Below are 15432 nucleotides of genomic sequence, written 5' to 3' on the forward strand. Positions count from 1 at the left end.
GTTTTTGTGATATTTTTTAATTTAAGGAATTCTTATCTACTCCCAGAGTAAATTTTTTTATTAAAAAATCATAAATTTTTGCCAAAACCGGTTTGGCTCAGTGGATGGAGCGTCGGCTTGCGGACTGAAGGGTCCCAGGTTCGATTCCGGTCAGGGGCATGTGCCTGGGCTGCGGGCACATCCCCAGTGGGGATGTGCAGGAGGCAGCTGATCGATGTTTCTCTCTCATCGATGTTTCTGGCTCTCTATCTCTCTCCCTTCCTCTCTGTAAAAAATCAATAAAATATATTTTTTAAAAAATCATAAATTTTTTCCTATATTGTTTATAAAAGCTGTATAATTTACTTTTCACAACTATGGTTTTATTCTACTTGGAACTGATTTTTGTGTATGGTATGGGGGTAGAAATACAATTTTATATTTTCCACATGGAAAAACTTTTCCATATTTAGGAATTCAAACTTTCCCCACTGGTTTCCAGTGGGCACTGTGGGCGTGAATGGGATTCCATATTACTGTGAGTCTGCTTCTCAGTTCTCCATTCTGAGCTTTTGGTTGACATCACTATCCCCAAACCAACATCAGCCTGCCTTAATTACTATAGTACTGGAATAAGTCTTGACACCTAGTATCGCAACTCTCCCTACCTTTTTCTTCAGGAAAATATAGGCTGTGTTTTCCCTTTGTTATTGCATAAAAATTTTAGAATCACCAAATTCTATGAATTAAAATTGCATTGAATTTATAGAATAATTTGTGGAGAATTTTTGTCTTTATGGCATTAAGTCTTTCTTTCCATAAACATGACATACTGTCCATTTATTTAGGTTAATATGATAATATCTTTCAATAAAGTTTAATACTTTCTCCATGCTTTTGCACATCATTTGTTAGATCTATTCCTAGATGTTGTTGCTTTCATAATTGGCATCATTAGTATTTTGACTATAGATATTCAGAACTTCCTAAATACTCTTCTTATTTCTAATAATCTGTTATCTAAAGATACTTGTACTTTTTTACCACTATTACATGAAATGTTGAAGGGTATTCTTTAAGAAGAGGAAGAAGAAAAAAAGATTAAAAATATGAACAATAAAATGGCAATAAATACATATCTATCAACAATTGAATCTAAAAATCAAACTAAATGAATAAGAAATGTAATGAACAAAATAAGCTGATGAATAAATCAGAACCAGAGGCATGGAAATGTGGAACAGATTGATGGATCTCAGAGGGAAGGGGTGGGGGAGGAGATTAACCAAAGAACTTATATGCATATAAGGGGTGGTGAAGGCCTGAGGCCGGGTGGGAACTGGGCAGTCGGGGGGAAAAGGGACACAGGAGGACATCTATAATACTCTCAATAATAAAAATTTTAAAAATAAAGATACTTTTACAACATAGGCTATTTTATTTTATTTATTTTTATTTTTTAACGTTATGAATGAATACACCTTGGAAAAGCTTCTGCTATTTATTTACTCCTGGACAAACAAATAAGTGTAAAGAGCCATCAATATCAACCTACAGTGGGGCCTTGACTTACGAGTTTAATTCTTTCCATGACGGAGCTCATAACTCAAATTACTCGTATGTCAAATCAAAAAGTGAACGAGTGAGACACGTGATGCTGGGCTGATGTGGCGTTCACTGTGATGTTCGCTGCGCCAACTAGCGGTGGGGTATCTGAAGCTGGCTCGTAACCCAAATTTTAGCTCGCAACTCAAAGCAAAAAATCGGCAAAGAGACTGCTCGCATCTCGAAAAACTTGTTAGTCGGGACACTCGTAAGTCAAGGCCCCACTGTATTTGAAATTTAATCACTATCCTTCAAATAGCCTAAAACTTCTGAGAACACAAACTAAACTTGGATGCATTTGTAAAAAAATAGTTTAACTACTTATGTGTATTATTAGGATCTTTTAATGGAATGTTTTGAAACTGGTCATAATTCACTGCAAAGATAAATCAGAAAAAGAAAACAAACTTTTGGATAGCATGTTATAATGACCTGCACAAATTTGATTATCAACCAGTTACAATTAGCACATGCAACAGATTGAGAAATTAAATCCTCTGCTATATGCTTTAAAGTGTTTTGTCAGCCTTGAGAAAATTCTAAATGTTTCTATCAATGGCATTAATCTCTCCACGTATTCAATTTTATTTAAAACAAGAAAACAGGTCTTTCTCTCCAGATTTTCATGTTTATCAGTGCAAAGTAAAATGAAGCCATTCAGGAGAAATGGTTTATTGCGATATTATTTTTTAAAGGTTTATTCCTCAAAATGTACTAAAAAATGTCCAAATCGTGAGAATGATCCACCTCAACGGCCTCCTCTCCACCCAGCTTTGTGCCTCCTGTGATTTATCAAAAGAGGCCAAGGTGTCATTTGTTATTACTTGCAAACGTTTCTCTTAATGGATCATCATCTTCTTGAAAATTTAGACTTTTAACAGCTTATTTCAACTTTTCCCCCAACGGCCGTGTTCTCCTCTTCCTAGCAGCTTTTTTCAATTTTCATATTCCTTTCGATTGTCAATGTAGAAAATGTCCTTTCTTAATTTGTTCCTCACTGGTACCAGGAGTGCTTTTCAGGAGATTCAGGAAAACTCCACTTGTTGTTGTTCTTCAACTACCATCCTGGAAAACTGAATTAAATGGATCTGCAAAACCATTCTATGGAGTAAACCGCGCTGCCTGTGGTCTGGCCCAGCCGGAGGCGTGCTCCTGCTGCCATTCATTATAAAAAGGCCACCATTTGTTCCACGTCAGTAGTTTCCATCAGAAGTTGCCTTTTGGTTCCCAATTATACTCACTCCTCAGGCTGTCAGATCTTTCTTTGGTTCCTGCAACCGGAAAGTAATTTCATCAGCCACTTCTCCTGAGAATCCTCCTCTGTGCTCTCCCAGCAGCCTTTATAGTTCATTTCTAGTCTGTCCCCTAGTCTGTCTTTGCCAGGTCATTTCCATTCGAGATGACCTCATCCATTTTCCTCTTCCTTTGAGCCTTTTTATTTTATTTTATTTTATTTTATTTTTTGCCACCTCACATATATTCATCTAGCTCTTTGTCTAATTCTTTTGTATGTTCTTGAGACACCCACTTAAATTTCTGAGCAAATAATTGTAGGTCTCGGATTGTCTGCTTTTGTCAACAGTGCCTTCCATTTCCAGGATGCCAAGTTCAGGGGCCACTGCATCTTGGTTCTGCTCCGGCAGCACAGCACCCAGGGGTTGTGACCTTCCCTCCAGCGACAGGCAACAGGCGGTTTCTGGCTGCTCTGGCCAAACTGAAAAGGCTCTGGTTTGGGAAGGGGGTTAAACCATTTTTGTTGCCTGCATTTCCAGAGAATCATCATCATCTGAATCAAAAAAAAAAAACAAAACCCTCTCTTCACCTGATCCACACCTTTAACAGGCATATAATGTGACCCTGGTCACAGGCTGCTGCACTGTCCCCACCTAGTGCTTTCGGCAGCCTGTGGCTGGGTAGGACCATCACGTGGGAATCCAAGTCCGAAAGCTGTCCATCTTCCACATCGCCCGCCTCCTGCATCCTGCATCATGTTCCTGCAGGCAGCAAGCTGGGCTGGACAATTTTTTTTTTTTATTGCTTAAAGTATTACAAAGGGTATTACATATGTCTCCTTTTTACCCCCGCCCTTGACAATCCCCTGGCCTCCCCCACCCCCCAGTTGGGCTGGACAATTTTAAATATTTTGAAATATAATGTTTTGTTTCTTCCATTCCAGTTGTTATACTTTTAATTTATTTTTCTTGAGTTAATTCACTGGCTAAGACTTCCAGTACAATATTGAATACCAGGGAAGAGATATGACATTCTTGTTTTGCCATTTTACAGATGCTTTTTTTATCACGTTAGGCAAGTTCCTAGTTTGCTTACAGCTTTTAATAATGAATAAATTTGTAATTTTACCAAATGCTTTTCTTTCATCTATTGAGATAATCACATGGTGTTTATCCTTTAATTTGTTAAGGGATTTTCTAATGTTAAATCTTCTTGTATTCTTGGGGTAAAACCAAGTTGGTCATAGCATTGCCTTGAATTTGGCTTGACAAGTTTTTGTTTAGGATTTTCCAAATAAGTTCATGGGTGAAATTAGACAATAAGTTCCTTTTTAACCATCTTTGTCTGGTTTTGGTGCCAAAGTTTACTCACATTACAAAATTAATTTGGAAGTGTTCCCTATTTTTCTACTGTCTGAAAGAGTTTGGAATAAGATTGGAACTATCTATTACTTGAATGCTTACTAAAACTCAACTTTAAAAGCATCAGAGTCTATATTCTTTTGTTTGTTTTTTGTTGTTTTTCTTGTTAATCCTCATCCGAGGATATTTTTCCATTGATTTTTTTTTAAGAGAGTAGAAGAGAGGGGGAAAGAGAGAAACATCAATGTGAGAGAAACACATCAATTGGTTGCCTTCTGCACATGCCCCAATCAGGGAAGGAGCTTGCAACCAAGATATGTGCCCTTGATCAGAATCGAACCCAGGACCCTTTGGTCTGCAGGCCGATGTTCTATCCACCGAGTACAAACCAGCTAGGGCAGAGTCTCGTATATTCTTGAAGGAAAATTTTAAACTGCTAATTCGGTTTTTTCAAGGGTTAGTTATAGAATACCGATGCTTTCTATTTCCTCCATAGTCCATTTTATTAAGTGGTATTTTTAAAGGAATTTATCTATTTCATATCTGTTTTTAAATTTATTATTTAAAGAATTACTCCTAATAAACTGTTTCTATGTTTTAAATTTTTCCTATATCTGTAGTTTTCCCTTTTATTTCTATTATTTAATTTTGTTCTTTGCCAGAAGTTTGACTATTAATATTTTCAAAGAACCAACTTTTAGTTTTGTTAATGCTCTCTCTCTTGTATATTTTCTAGATAACGAATTTCTATTTTTATACCAATTGTTTCCTTCCTTCTGCTTCTTTGGATTTATTTTGCTGTTCTTTTTAATTCTTAAGTTGCATGCTAAGTTAATGAAGTTCTAGCCTTTCTCCTTTTCTAATATAAGCATTTAAAATATTGACTTTCATTAAGTTATAACTACAAATTTTAATGTGTGATTTCTTTGTTTTCGTTTAATTTTTAAAAAATCTCTTCTAATTGCCATTATGGTTTCTTCCTTGTTCTATACATTGTTTGCATATTTCATTTAGAGACATTTAAAAATATGTAAACACCGAGGATGAAAGGGGAGGCGCACACTGAGTTCCAAACACTGAACCGGATTCTTTGTCAGGACAACAGACCCAGGGCTTGATACCCAGTGAGTGCTGAGACCAAGGGGCATAGTGACACCGAGAGGGAGGAAGGGCAGAAACAGAAAATTGATGTTTAAAATATGATGATTAAGTTTAGTGCCAATCCTGCCAATGAATAGCTGCACCCTGTATCCTTACTTATCAAGAAAAATAATAACAACAGCCAAGTGTTTTTCATATGTATCCTTCAGCTACTTTATTGTCCCTGAGCAGTGGGAATTCTTTTCGTTTTTATAGGTGAGGAAAAACCATGCTTTAAAACATCATGTGATTATTATTGTATAGTAAAAAATGTAACACTGCTCAGAGAGATGTTTAGACTTGGCTATACACTAGAGCAAAAATAGTTTTTTCAACAACTGGGGGTAGAACAACTTGGCATCTACATGCAGGAAAAAAATAAATAAATCTAGACACAGACCTTACACCCTTCACAAAATTAACTCAAAGTGATCACAGACCTAACTGTAAAATGCAAAATTATAAAACTCCTAGAAAATAACAAAGGAGCAAATGTAGATGGTTTTGGCAATAATGTTTTAGATACAACACCAAGGCACTGTCCATGAAAGAAAGAACTGATAAGCTGGATTTCATTAAAATTAAATTTTTGTGCTCTGCAAAGCATACTGTCATGAGAATAAGGAGATAAGCCACAGGCTAAGAGGAAATATTTGTAAATGACATATCTGATAAAGTACTGTTACCCAAAATATACAAAGAACTTTTAAAACTCAACAATTTAAAGCAAACAACTCAAAAAAAAAGTGGGCAGACATTAACAGGCATCTCACTAAAGAAGATATACAGATGGCAAATAAGCATATGAAAAGATGCTCCACATTATATGCCATCAGGGAAATGCAAATAAAAACAGCAATGAGATATCACAGGACACCTGTGAGAATGGCCTAAATCTACAACCCTAGCACCCAGTGCTGGGGAGGCTGTGAAGCAGCAGGGGTCCTCATTCCCTGTGGAGGGGATGCAAAACCGTACAGACACTTTGGAAGACAGTGTAGCAGTTTCTTACAAAACGAAACATTCTTCCCATATGACCCAGCGGTCATGCTCCTTAGTGCTTACCCAAAGAAGATGAAACATTAAGTCCTCACCAAAAAGACTGCACACAGATGCTTATACAGCTTTATTCATAACGGTCCAAACTTGGAAGCAACCAAGATGTCCTTCAGTAGGTGAATGGATGAACTGTGGCACATCCAGACAATGGAACATTATTCAGTGCTAAAAGGAAATGAGCCATCAGGCCATGAAAAGACATGGAAGGAACTTCAATGTATATTAGTGAGTGACAGGAGCTTATCTGGAAAAGCTATGTTCTGTCTGATTACAATTATATGATGTTCTGGGAAAAACAGAACTATGGAGACAGTGAAAAGATCAGTGGTTGCCAGCGATTATAGAGAGGGATGAGTAGGCAGAACACGGAGAATTGTTAAGGCACTAAAACTACTTTAGGACACCATACTGATGGATACATGTTATTACACGTTTGTCAAAGCCATAGAATGTACAACACCAGGAGTGCAACCTAATGTAAACTAAGGACCCTGAGGGACAATAATGTGTGACTGAAAGTTCATCATGATGTAGGTAATATACAAGCACTTGTCTAGTACAGGATTTTGATAGCTGGGGAGACTGCGAGTATGTGGGGGCAGAAGTTACGTGGGAAATCTCTGTATCCTCCACTCAGTTGCGCTGTGCTGTGAACCTAAAATGGCTCTAAAAAATGAAGTCTATTACACACACACACACACACACACACACACACACACACACACACGACAGACCTCCTTTTAAGATCTGTCTCTCTGAGGCCTGTCCCTCCTGAGACCCCAAAAGAGACAATCTTTAAACTTAAATGAAGAAGTCAAAGGTCTCTCTGGATGGATCTCCCCAAACAACAACACCAAAAAGCCTTTTTTTTGGTCCTAAAAACCTTGCATGTGAGCTTCCTGCACTCTACAGAACATCTGATGAGATGCAAAGGCCTGGGAAGGGAGCCTCAGGGTCATTACCCCTCTGTGTGCCTGAGTTTGTCAGAGTCTCTTCTGAGAGCACCGAGGAGGGAGAGACACAGATCTGAAAAGGGCTTCAGACCCAGGGTACACAACACTCAGCACAGAAAACCTTTGATTCGCCAAGGCTAATTCTCCAGGTCTCGGCTTGCCACTCCCAGATAAGGCACTGATCTCCAGGTCTCAGATCTGCACATTTACATTGGCTTTCTGTGGAAATGCTTCATTCTTATGTGGCGGTTGTAGGCAGCATGCCAGCCTGTGCAGGGTCAAGTTTGGAAAATACACAGTCTTTTTGTGATTTTAAAGCCACACTCCATAAGGGCTGTCTACTCTGCTCACGTGTATCTAGTTCCAAACATGAATCCTCCCCACCCAACTCCTCCGCACTGTGAGGCCACGGGTTGTCATTAGCAGAGAGAAGTCTGGGAAAAGTTATCAAAGTCACTGGCGGGAAGAAGGGGTCATTGGTTATGGCGAAAAAGACAAATAAGAAAGGAAATGGGTCTCTCTTGCTGTAAATCCCATCGGAAGGGATTTGAGGACCAAATCCAGAACCCCGTGGAGCTCATTCCTTGTGCATTATGGTGGGGCCAGCTGCCACCCCCAGCCTTCCACTTGAGTTGGCCTGCAGACTTGTTTGTTCTGGCTCAGAACCTCCTGTCCACTTTGTCAGCCGCCCCCAAGTCTGAACTGGCAGAGCAGAGTGTGGGCACGAGTTCTATCTTTGGAAGTTCTTCCTCTCTCTCTCTCTCACCACTAAAAATAAACCATCCCAGCTATCCAATGTGTTTGCAACAGACCCTCCCAGTGACCCCACTCCTACAACCAAGGAATTTAAAGATGAACTATTGAGTGGGACATGGCTCTCCGGCCACTGACTCATTCTCTCCCACAACTCACTTCTCTCTGTTCAAGACTTCTTGGAAACACTTGATTTCAGGTAAAAGTTATGAGGTTGTTAAGCCCTGTGTGGTGTGAAATGACAACGATGGCCCTTTGTTGCCACCTAGAATTTGGGGCTCAAAAATATGAGTAACTAGGGAGGAATAAAAGCCAGAATCAATGGGAAAGAGCAGAGCAGTCTTTTCTCTAGAAACAGGGAACACGGGCCATTATAATAGGGATGGAAATAAAGGAAATCAATTCACTGTGACCTTGAATCATGCTCATGAGTGATGACTTCTTCCTGTGGTCAACTGTCCTAAGAATTATTTGAGTGGATGTGATTCATTTCTGCAAACTTGTCTAACCTGAAGTTTTAATTTTAGACCAGGGATCCAAGTTAAATATTTCATGTGAACAGACCAAAAATAGAAGATGAAGAAAAATGAAAAAAAGAAAGAAAGAAAACCCTTTATTAGACATTTATAATGCATATTCAACCAACATTCATGGAATGCCAAAGATAAATCAGGCACTATGCTCCAGAGAGTGCCACGTCCACTAAGAGCCCCCACCCCACCATGCCATTCAAACTCATGCCATCTTGGATTCCTAATGCTCTGCAAGGAGACTACTGGTTCACTTATACATGCAAAGTTTTCCCGAATGGGCTTACCTGCCTTAAAAGGCCTTTTGGCCTAATTCCAAAGAAAGGAATTTCTCAAGGTGATATAACCCCAGGTGGGCTGGGTAGGAGAGAGATTAGGGACGTGCCTGCATGTGGTTAGTCCTACCTGGAAAGTGCTGTGGAGCCTGTTTTAGCCCATCTCTCTGGGAGAGCTTGTCCAAGATCCTATCGTCCATGATGTGATAGTATTCTCCTCTCTTGTCCTGCCTCCTTTGGACAAGGCAGTAGTCGTACTCTTGGGTTCTGAACCATCGTCTTTCCTCCTCCTACTCCTGACTCTAAGAGCAGCTCACAGTGTGGTTTGGGAGGCTGTGGCACTTCATGGGGTAGGGATGGACCCACCTTTGCCTTTCTCCAAACCTGTTTCCACGCCCACGCTGGGGCATCCATCCCTGGGGGAATGACAGCTCCCCATAGTCTCCCCATAATGGGGAGAGAATGAGACCTGGAGTCTGGCCTGCCAGAGCCTCCTCACAGTTCCAGAGGCTCTAGTCCTATCTGCTAGGACTTGATGAACAAGCTTTATTCTTTTTCTTTTCTAAAATTCTATGTTGTAACCTTAGAGCTTTATGCTGAGTCCAGCCTAATTTGACCTTGGTGAGCTTTCAGTTGGGGGCATTGTGATGGGCCATAGCCTCCATGGGAGAGCAACCCCTCACTTCTCCTTGCCTGTCCAGGGACAAGAAAGCCAAATGCTGGGAAATGCCATTTCCACCCTGGTACCAGTTTACTTCCTGACCCTAAAAGGCTCCATTGGTATCAGCTCCTGCTCAGCACCCAGAGCAAAATGCAGCAAGGCTCCTGTAAACTGACTAATGTTACCTGGGCCAGACAGGTTTCTCAGCGATGAATTTTACCCACTCACTCGCTTGAAGTTTTAGACAAATTTCAAGGTCAAGCCAATTCTCTTGTAGCCTAAGGCATGCAGCCTATAAATCCCACTGAAATTCAGGTCCTAGTTATAGTGTGAGCTCAATCCTATAAAGCACAATTGTTTATTACACCCAAATGAATCTCCCCACATCTGAGTGAGGCCAGTGATCAGGAAATACAAAGGGCAGAAATAGTTTGGTTGGAAGTCACTGTTGATTCTTCTGGTTGGACAGAGATGTGAACTAAGAACTTTTGGAAATAATCCGGGTAAGATCTAGGTGGCTGCTCGTGGCTCCATACGCAAGTTGTATCTGGGCACGAGGAAAAAAAATTCTTTAATTTTACTCCTACCATGTGCTAGGAACTATATTTATCACTGAAAACAGCCCCATTTTATACCCATGATAAAACTGACCCTAAAAGGGTCAAGAAATTGCCTGTGGATCCAAGTGTCGGATCCAGGTTTAAAGACAGGTCAGAACCAACCCTGGTGCTTGCTCTGTTGCCATAACTAGATGTCTGAGATGCATGAACTGTGGCGAAGGTGCAGCAAAGCTGTGGGTATCACCAGCTTTGTCTCCAGGGCCTTAAACCTCCTTTTTTGTGATCTTGGTCACTAACCAGCAGTTTAGATCTCACAGCCTCACGGTCATTCCATCATGTGAGATGAAACACATGGGATGGCATTTCAAGCCATGACAGAGGAAAGGAGTCAGAGCCTCCATTATTTCTCCTCACACTGGGATTCCTTGGGATTCCCCATCACTTCTCTGAGGATTTGGGGAGACCCTTGTTCATTCTGAGGTTACACTTCCCCTCTCTGGGGCCTTCGGGGACGCTGGAATTAAACTGGCTTGTCCCTGAGTTAAGGCATTTGAGGGTCTTCCAATCATGCCTCTAATCTCTAGTAAGCTTGGTATCCACAGAAGGGGCAACATACCCCCGCCCCAGACTGGACTCTCATTCTCTCTTACTTTTTTACTCCTCCTGTATCCCCTCAATAATTCCCATCCATCCATCCATCTGATCGCTCTAGAACAGCCGTGGGCAAACTACGGCCCGCGGGCCGGATCTGGCCCGTTTGAAATGAATAAAACTAAAAAAAACCAACAAACCGTACCCTTTTATGTAATGATGTTTACGTTGAATTTATATTAGTTCACACAAACACTCCATCCATGCTTTTGTTCTGGCCCTCCGGTCCAGTTTAAGAACCCATTGTGGCCCTCGAGTCAAAAAGTTTGCCCACCCCTGCCTAGAACCTTTCTTCCATTGTAAGCAACAATCTCCTATCCTAAACTACCTGCAGGATGCTCCCCAAGGACCCCAATTCTCCCCAGTCTTCAGTGGGGGCTCCTCTTTTTTCCATACCTGCATGTCTATCTCAATTGGTGGCTCAACTATAGAACTTTTGTTGAATTGTTCTGTAAGCAAATCCCTCAATTTCCTTGCACACTCATTCTTCTGCCTCACTTATCCTACAAAATGTTCATTGACATACCACTGAGTCTTTCTCCTGATCCCCTTTAGTCCTCTGTCATTGAGTAGAAACACCTCCTCTGATGCCTGCATCTCCTAGGTCTACAGCACTCTGCTGCCCCGCTGGTTAATTTCATCTACCACCTCCAGGCCTTGCCCTCATTCTCCCATCACTTGGCCTCCAGTCTATGGTTCCTCCTCTCCACACAGTTTGCTAACAAGATCCCAATGTTCAGAAAGTGGCTTCTCCTCACACTTTGTGTTTAAACCTTAGTCCTTGCTCTCTCACTCACATCTACTTCATTGCAGCATTTCACTTCCAGATCCAAGCCCTGCATCTTTGTTCCACTCATTTTAAATGTCAATAACCCATTCACTGGTACTGATGAACTGTCTTCCTCCTCTGGTTCCCACCACTCCTCTTCTACCTCAGAGAGGTCCCATCCCTTAACATACCCTCCCCAATGTACCTATTTATCAGCTGAAGCCTAGCCTGTTTTCTTCCCCCCGCCCCCAGACTTAACACTTTTGTTGAATTGTTCTATAAGCAAACTCATCATTTTCCTTGCACACTCATTCTTCTGCCTCACCTGTCCTGCAAAATGTTCATCCAAGATTAAGACTTGACGCTACTTTCTCCACTTATGACGCCAAAGTTGCTAAAGAAAACTAACCATTACAAATTTAAATTCTCCACACTTAGCTTGGCATAGGTGCCCTGAATTAAGCAAGTCTGTCCCACTGTTCTCAATAACTATTCTAACCTTTGTCCTCATAAAGTCTCTACTCAATGCTTTCCCCCATTTCTCACTCTCAGCAAATAACCTTGTTTTCTACATTATGGAGAAAAATAGGTCATCAGACATGAACCCCAACTTTCTGAGCCCCCCTCTTACACACTTATCGACATCCCCAGCCGTCCTCTCTCCTGTACAAGACCAGACCCTCAAGCCAATCATCCGCTTTTCCTTACACTTTCCACTTGTCTTTCTCTACGGGCACTGTAAACAACCTGACATCCTAAACAATAATGTTTATTTCAAGTTGCCCTCTCTCGGCTCAGTAACCTCCCTCCTTTTTTACTCATCTACACCTCCCAAAAGACTTGTTGCTGCTTTACCCACAAAACAGAGCCAGACTTACCCCAATTATCCTTCCACAAAAGTTACATGTTATCTCTATTCTATGTTCAGTCCTAATCTTTCTGGATTTCTTCACTTCTTTAGCACTTCCTCCTCCCTGAAATGCTCTGTTCCTTTCCCTTACATATCACTGCACTTCTCTGCGATCTTTCTGGCCCTGCCTTCTCTGTTTTGGGGGCTTCTCTTCTCCTGCCTGCCCCTTGAAGATCAATCTATACCCACTGCTCTTGATCTGCAATGATCTTATCCTTTTTCAGTTTCAACTGCTTCCCATTTACTGATAATGCCCAGATTCATCTCTCCAGTCCAAACCCTCATCGACTCACAGCAGACTCACAGCCACTGAACATTTCCACTTGGATGTCCCATGAGCACCTTGAATTCACAGATTTGAAATGGTTCTACTCTTCCCTCCAGCCAAACTGCTCCTTGTTCTAGAGAAGTGGTTCTCAACCTTCCTAACGCCGCTACCCTTTAATACAGTTCTTCATGTTGTGGTGACCCCCAATCATAAAATTATTTTCATTGCTACTGTAGTTTTGCTACTGTTATGAATCGTAATGTAAATATTTGATATGCAGGATGTATTTTCATTGTTACAAATTGAACACAAAGCATAGTGATTAATCACAAAAACAATATGTAATTATATATGTGTTTTCTGATGGTCTTAGGTGACCCCTGTGAAAGGGTCATTCGACCCCCAAAGGGGTCGCGACCCACAGATTGAGAACCGCTGTTCTAGAGTGTCTATCTCAATTGGAGGCTTCATTACATTCGTTCAACAAATGAGAAATGCAAGAATCATCTCTGAACCCTTAATATTCGCAACTCTCCACATCTATTCTCTGACTCCACTCTACTGATTTAACTTCCTCAAATTCATTCTAATAAGCAGTACATGAAGGTGTTTAAACATTTATGGGATTTTTCAAATATAGCACAGTTACCTCCCCAGTAAACTAAAAAAATCTCATATCCCTAACCAGAAAAAGTACAAAATAACATTTTCAAGATGATATTAGGTGGTTTTTTTTATAAATGTAAAGAAGAGATCAAACCTACAAGAAGCAACATTCAAAGTTGTATCCTAGATACAAAAAAAGTCACACAATTACCAAGAAGTTAATAAAACCAGATGCAAAGTTAGTCATAAATATGATGCTCATAAAGGGAGTAGAATGAGGTTTTACTAAGTGTCATCTTGGGTATCATTTTGGTTTATAATGTGAGAGGTGAATTTCTCTCACCTGTGTGTGTGCCAGCTGACATTTTGTTTTTATGTTGGGATCAAAACAACAGGGCACACACAGAGCATAAATATGCTCCAGTGTTTTTTTAAAATGTGTTTTTATTGATTTCAGAGAACTGCAGGGAAAGGAGAGAAAGATAGAAACATCAATGAAGAGAGAGAATCATCTATTGGCTGTCTCCTGCATACCCCTGACTGGGGATCAAGTACACATCCTAAGCATGAGCCCTGACCGGGACCTCCTGGTTCATGGGTCGATGCTCAACCACTGAGCAACACTGGCCAAGCTAAATCCACTCCTTGAAAGCATATATAGGCTTAAATAATATTTCATATAGTAAATGATTATTTTGCAAGCCATGATATCAACTAGAATTAGTCAACTGTGTAGCAAGACAAGGCATGGCCACACAAAGAATGCCCTTGAATGGTTGGCCTTGACTGAGTGGTGAGTTAGAATCTCCTTGTCTGTACTCCCATGAGTCCCAGGCATGTCTCTATCATTGCGAAATTAGAATTCTGTGTGTCTGTTCCTTTATTAGAAGTTGAGCTTTTAGAGGTTAGGTCATTGTCTGCCACGTAGTAGGTGCTCAATAATAATTGCTGAATGAATGAACAAGGGCATCAGTTAATCAGGGCCCAAGGAATTAAAAGCAAGATTTGCTTATTTCCTCAGAAGCTGAAAACTGGAGGCATTTTTCACACTTCCCTAGGTAACATGTCTCATGTCATGTCCTATCCCCCAAAGCGAATTTAAACCACAACATATTGGGGGAAAGCTGATGATCAAAGTGAGCAGACTCTTGTCTGGACACAAATAATTCACAAGAAACGGAACTGAGGCAGGCAGCTCCCATCCTGAATAAGGCACCGTGAAAAGGGTAGGCAGATCCCTGGGGGAAGTGTCCCTCTCAGCCCCTAAACCTGCTTCTGAGCAGAGTTCTAGAACAAAAGACAGAAGGATGCAGTCTGGGTTCAATGTTATTACCAACATTACACCTGCCAGTTCTATCCACACCTCAGAAGCCACCTCTTCAGGAAGTGGTTTTCCTTATCTCTCTAGTCACCCTTCCTTTCCATTCACATTAATGTTACACTGTGCTGGCACCATGACAAGCATTCAATGCTATAAATGGGGTATAATTGGGCCACAATATCTTTACCACTTGCTACTGTCTAAGAAATATTTTTTCTTAATTGCTTTGTGTGGGGTCAGTCACACTGAAGGACTGGGTTTTCTTTTCCTCCCCACTGTGCCTAGCATGGGGCGGGTATCCTGGCTTGGGTTCTCCAGAAGTGTTTCCCTGAGATGGTGGTACATGAGCCAGCATCTTATTAAGGAAGCAGCCCCAGTCCCCCTTCTGTGTTCCTCTGTGGCCACATGACTGGCTAGGCCTACAGTCGCTCAAAAACCTCAGTCTCAGACTAGAGTTTGGGCCATTTGTTTATAGATCTTGAGCGTTTTGCCTGGGAGTCATCACTTCCTTCCATCATTTAGTAGACACAGAACATTTATAGCCAGAAAGAGCCCAGGAGATCACATAATGGTCCGGCCCCTCATTTTATGCGCGATGGACATTCAGGTAAAGCCACATCTATCCTGAGGCATTTTGATGTGGTTCAAAGAGTGGACTATTACACTTTCATATCAAGAAAACTTTTCCCAATAACACAAACCACTGTAGATGCCCGCGTGATGGCCTGGGGCGCATCAAGGACAGGAGGAGCAAGCAGACACGGCTCAGGGAGGTCTGCAGTGAACACGCACAGAACA

General features: G+C 41.1%; 1 pseudogene; it reads right to left on the bottom strand.

Annotated features, from left to right (window-relative positions):
- Positions 1–2298: 2298 nt before the first annotated feature.
- On the bottom strand, positions 2299–3564 carry LOC132240168 (phosphorylated adapter RNA export protein-like; annotated as a pseudogene).
- Positions 3565–15432: the final 11868 nt, after the last annotated feature.

This window comes from Myotis daubentonii, chromosome 8 (assembly GCF_963259705.1).
Source record: "Myotis daubentonii chromosome 8, mMyoDau2.1, whole genome shotgun sequence".
NCBI lineage: Eukaryota > Metazoa > Chordata > Mammalia > Chiroptera > Vespertilionidae > Myotis > Myotis daubentonii.